This window comes from Triticum urartu, chromosome 2A (genome assembly GCF_056163025.1).
Source record: "Triticum urartu cultivar PI428250 chromosome 2A, HENAU_Tu73, whole genome shotgun sequence".
NCBI lineage: Eukaryota > Viridiplantae > Streptophyta > Magnoliopsida > Poales > Poaceae > Triticum > Triticum urartu.
In genome coordinates this window covers 384,245,282-384,250,905 of record NC_141874.1, presented here as the reverse complement: position 1 = coordinate 384,250,905, position 5,624 = coordinate 384,245,282, and the positions used below count along the sequence as shown (strand labels likewise).

The 5,624-nt window shown below is 53.5% G+C and overlaps 1 long non-coding RNA gene and 1 pseudogene across 2 annotated transcripts; one reads left to right on the top strand and one right to left on the bottom strand.

Moving 5' to 3' along the window:
- Nucleotides 1-736: 736 nt before the first annotated feature.
- Nucleotides 737-2,074, top strand: LOC147985204 (uncharacterized; annotated as a pseudogene).
- A 770-nt stretch (nucleotides 2,075-2,844) lies between these two features.
- On the bottom strand, nucleotides 2,845-4,372 carry LOC125537414 (uncharacterized). 2 transcript variants are annotated; one of them, XR_007295864.2, is made up of 3 exons: nucleotides 3,903-4,372; nucleotides 3,345-3,487; nucleotides 2,845-3,254 (listed from the first exon to the last, which is right to left on the bottom strand). It is a non-coding gene; the product is annotated as an uncharacterized LOC125537414 (long non-coding RNA). The 2 variants fall into 2 exon arrangements; XR_007295863.2 differs by having other exon boundaries at nucleotides 3,390-3,487; nucleotides 3,903-4,371.
- Nucleotides 4,373-5,624: the final 1,252 nt, after the last annotated feature.

Below are 5,624 nucleotides of genomic sequence, written 5' to 3'. Positions count from 1 at the left end.
ATTAGGGGCTTAGCCCAGTGGGCTGTTGCCCAAGTTATCATATCGTTATTAGGGACTTAGCCCAATTATCTTATCATTATTAGGGTTATTTGCTTAGGAGTCAACTAAAGCTCTTTATATAAGGAGACGAGATGTATCAATCTAATCAAGTAAGAAGCAATCAGTATTTGCTCGGCTTCCCTTAGGGAGCCGAGAGACCTAACCCTAACCGCCTCTTGCGCCGCCGCTGCCTCTTCTCCATCACGCAAGGACGACACCCAGCCGCCGGCCGCCGCACCCTCGGCTTCGTCTTCCTCCATCTTTTCTCCGCCCTAGAACCGACGGAACCCTAGCTCCTAACACCTTGGGTAGCTCAGTTCCGATCATGTCTTCGCCCGCGGCCCATCCTGTCGCTTCCGCTGCCGACCGTCACTACCGCGCCGCTGGCCTTCTCCACCACGCCACTGCCCTCCCCGTCTGCGCCGCTGGTCGCGTCCTCCGGCGCCGCCACCACCCAGATGACGGCGCCCTCCACCGCACCACTGGCCACCGTCTACTCCCCGACGGAGATCACTGGGGTCCTCAACGATCTCGTCACCATCACCCAGGGGATACGGCTATACCTAGCCGGCCACTACGGGCCGCTGGCCGCCGCAATCGGGCCAGCCGCCCTGCCGTGGTATTCGACACCCGCGGCGCTGACCGGGCCTCTACACCACCACTGGTCGCTTTAGCCGCCACCCGCCGCCGCGCCCCAATGGCCGCAGTGACCGGCGCTGGCCCTCGCCGCGTCCCCAACGCCACCCGGGTCCTCGCCGCCACCACCCTAGCAGCCCTGGCAGCCACCGCACCCCGGGGCCACCGTGACGCTGGTCGGGCCGCTGCAGCCCTCGTTGCAGCTACAGCCAGCCCCCGCCACTGCCCCGATCTGGCCACAATGGCCGGCCGAGGCCATCGCTGCGCCTGCCGCCTCCGTCGTTTCCAGGAAGCAGCAGCTGCCGCTGCCGGCGCCTCCGCCGCCCAGCACCGGGATGACTACAACCGCGCTGGCGGGCGTGCCGATTCAGCAAGTGCGGTTCCCGCCCTCGCCGTCTCAGCTTCCAGCCTGGTTGGCCGGGATGTCACCGCCGCCAGTCTACACCATGGTCGCGGACCAGCCAGCGCCCTCCCTGCCGTACGACGGGCCCTCTGGCTCCACGGGTTTCCACGCTGGCTTCGACGGGCCACTGCATTCCTGCGGACCACCTGTGCACACTGGACCAACGCCATCCTCTTCGCTGCTCCGTACCGCCAAGCCGTACACTCAGGTCGGTCATGCTCAAACACTGCCACGCTTCGCCAAGCTCGCCTTCGCCACCTACGACGGCGTCGAGGCCCCCCTCAAGTGTCTCAACCTGTGCGAGCAGTTCTTCCGGGGGCAACAGACGCTTGCGTCGGACCGCACCTGGCTCGCCTCTTATCACCTCCGTGGCGCCGCACAGACGTGGTACTACGCCCTCGAGCAGGATGAGGGCGGCATGCCCCCATGGGAGCATTTTCGCGAGTTCTGCCTCCTTCGATTCGGACTACCGATACGTGGGAGCCGGCTGGCGGAGATGGGCCGCCTTCCTTTCACCTCTACGGTGCGGGACTACACCGACCACTTTCAGGCCCTGGCGTGCCACGCGTCCGGGCGTGACGGCTCACCAGCGGGCCGAACTCCTCGTCGGTTGTCTGCCAGATCATATGTGTGTGGACGTCGAGCTACAGGGACCCCAAGACCTCCAGATGGCCATGTACTACGCCCGCGCGTTCGAGCGCCGCTGGACCGCCACCCTGGCCGGATGTTCCCGCGCAGGGTCGGCCTGCTCAGGCTTCCGCGGCACCCCTTGCAATGACTGCGACACGCCCGTTCTGCCGGCTCACCTCGGCCGAGCTATTCGAGCGTCGCCGCCAAGGGTTGTGCTTCAACTGTGACGAGACCTACATGACCGGCCACGTCTGCCCCCGACTCTTCTACCTGGAGGCTGCAGACTACATTGAGGAGGACGTTGTCGCCGCCGGGCTCGGCGACCTGGCCGCCCCAGCTGTCGCGGAGGTGTTTGACGCTGGTTGATCACCTCAAGGAGTTCAGCAAGTGCTTCCCCGCCTTACAGCTCGAGGACGAGCTGTTTGTGCAGGCGGGGAGAAGTGTTATGACCGGCATATTAGGGGCTTAGCCTAGTGGGCTGTGGCCCAAGTTATCTTATCGTTATTAGGGGCTTAGCCCAATTATCTTATCGTTATTAGGGTTGTTTGCTTAGGAGTCAAGTAAACCTCTCTATATAAGGAGAGGAGATGTATCAATCTAATCAAGTAAGAAGCAATCAGTATTTGCTCGGCTTCCCTTAGGGAGCCGGGAGACCTAACCCTAGCCGCCTCTTGCGCCGCCGCCGCCTCTTATCCACCACGCAAGGACGGCACCCAACCGCCGTCCGCCGCGCCCTCGGCCTCGTCTTCCTCCATCTTTTCCCTATAGTCTCCGCCCTAGAACCGACAGAACTCTAGCTCCTAACACAATCACTAATGTAGTGCCTGTATCACCAGATAGTTGGTCTAGTCATGCAACATGATTTTGCTAATAGAGTATTTGAAATAAAAATATAAAAGGGATGAGAAAAGAAGGACGTTGCATGATCAATAACATATTTATCTGGTGCAATAAAGCATATCTCCAAAATGCAAACCAATTGATTCCGAGAAATCATAGAGCTGGATGAGCAGTAGGCTTGAAGTATATAAAAAAACTCATGAGAAGCTTGTTCAATTTCTATCAAAGACTAAAAAAACTTGCTCAATTTCTCCTCTCTACAAGCATGATTAGTTCTCAAGTGCACATGGAAAATCTGAATTGGATGCAAGCATGCATCCAAGAAAAAGCAAAAGAACAAGTTATGAGCATAGTAAATGGCGCATGCACTTGACATGAAAGAGGTCACTTATCTCTATCTAAACCAACTCAAAGAATATCAAACAAGACCGATATGGGTCTTCACATCTTTGCAGCTATGTGCACTTAAATTTTCCCCCGAAAAATGAATTCACGCTGATGGAGCCATATAGTTATTAATGTGTGAAAACTGTGATCGGGCAGAAGAGTCCCCTGTACTTGAAATTCAGCTGCCATTTATCTGGAGTTCAGTGTGTGTATGTGCTCATTTACAAAGTCCAGTTCATCATACCAAATTCAAAAGTGCAGCCCACAAATCACATGTGGCACCAAGAAGGACCTCAGGGTCGGTACCTCGAGTAAGAAACTGCAAAGGAATGAAGATGTGTCATGCACAAATCAAGGGAAATCATGCAGAATCAGCCGTTAGTCAGGTTAACAGAACCGGGAACAGGACCTTGTGTGTAATTCTTGAGAGGAACCCTAATGGCACGGCTGATACCTGAGGTCGTCGATCTTGGGAGCCATGGTCCTGCGGTCCATGAGCAAGTTCTTCCTGTCAGTGAAGCCCCTGTCCATGTCGTCGCTAATGCCTACACCCTACATAATCAACGGTGTACCCGATATTAACTTCAGCTTCACTCTTTCAGACCAAGTGCTATATATACATTATCAAAGCTAGTGTATTGTTTTAACAGGTTCCAAAAATTTATTTTGAATCAAGTGCATATGCATCATAGAAAGCTGATGCATTACATGGTTAAATGATGGTGAAACACATGTGCGTCCAGTGTATACTGTCAAGTGCGTATGCTGAAATCACACATCCAGCCACAATATCTATGCTAAGCCAATGCGGTCTGACACATGAATGAAACTCCGTGAATGAGACATGCTGTAGCGGGTGATGGAAATCCAAGACGAACAAGTTAACCCTAAAATCAAATTCTTTGCCCAAACAATCAATTTGACAAATCTAGCGATGGTAGCAGAAGGGGAGGGTCGGGCATCTTACTCGTGGACGTTGGTCTCGATAACCTGGCAGACAAAGAGGGAGATCATGGACGTCTTGCCGGCCCCAGACTGGGCCTGGGCGATGACGCCGTGGACGGTGATGATTGGGATGACGGCGCACTGCTGGATGGATACAGCCTTGACAATGGTCGGATCTGGAGGGGAGGTGACGCTGTTGGATGGATACGCCCTTGACGACGACCAAATCTGGAGGGGCGGTGACGGCGCGTGTGGAGGCCACGCCCGTCGCGGTGCTGGTGGAAACTTTCGTGGCGCAGGGCGGCGGCGAAGGGATGGGTTTGCGATGGCTCCCATCGAGGTAGCACAGGGATCAGCGGTGGCTTGATGTGAGTGCGAGGGCGGCAGCGATGGGATATGTTGTGCGAGTCATGCGTGCGAGTGGTTCTCGCTCAAGGGCACCCTGGAGGCCTCGCTTGTTCATGCGTGCGGGTCGTGGACGTTTTTCTTAAATGGATTTTTTCATAGGTTCTTTTCATCTGATTCTGTTGCTTGCGAGGGGAAAACATGACGCATCTCTAGGAGGTGGGAGGGGAGACAAAAAACCAGTGAAGTAAAACGGTTAAAAATGGTGGGACAAAAATAAACCATGGATGCTATTCACCAACTCAGACATTAGGAGTAGAGATGAGGAGTGGGGCGCCTAGCACACAACAGACAATTGACTAGCCACGTGCGGCGCCCCCCTCCATAGTTTACACCCTCGGTCATATTCTCGCGTTGCTTAGGCGAAGCCCTGCGTGGATCACTTCACCATCACAGTCACCACGCCGTCATGCTGATAGAACTCATCTACTTCCTCGACACTTTGCTGGACCAAGAGTTCGAGGGACGTCATCGAGCTGAACGTCTGCAGAACTCGGAGGTGCCGTACATTCAATACTTGATCGGTCGGAACGAGAAGAAGTTCGAATACATCAACCGCGTTGTCAAACGCTTCCTCTTTTGGTCTACAAGGGTACGTAGACACACTCTTCCCCTCTCGTTGCTATGCATTTCCTAGATAGATTTTGCGTGAGCGTATGATTTTTTTTTGAAATTGCATGCTACATTTGCCAACCATCATGAGCCAGGGCTATGCGTAGATGATATGCATGAGTAGAACACAAAGGGTTGTGGGCGTGATAGTCATCCTGCTTACCATCAGCGTTTTATTTTGATTCAGTGGTATTGTGGGATGAAGCGGCCCGGACTAACCTTACAAGTCCACGTACATGAGACCGGTTCCACCGACAGACATGCAACTAGTTTTGCATAAAGATGGCTGGCGGGTGTCTGTTTCTTCTACTTGAGTTGAATCGAAGTTGACTACGACTAGTCCTTGAAGAAGGTTAAAACAGCAAACTTGACGAAACATCGTTGTGGTTTTTTGTGCATAGGTAAGAACGGTTCTTGCTAGAAGCCCGTAGCAGCCACATAAAACTTGCGACAACAAAGTAGAGGACGTCTAACTTGTTTTTGCAGGGTATATTGTGATGTGATATGGTCAAGACATGATGTGATATATGTTATTGTATGAGATGATCATGTTTTGTAGGTTATTAGGCAACCGACAGGAGCCTTATGGTTGTCTCTTTATTGTATGAAATGCATACGCCATGGAATTGCTTTACTTTATCGCTATGAGTTAGCAATAGTTGTAGAAGCAATAGTTGGCGAGACGACCACTACGCAACGATGGAGATCAAGGTGTCGAGCCGGTGAC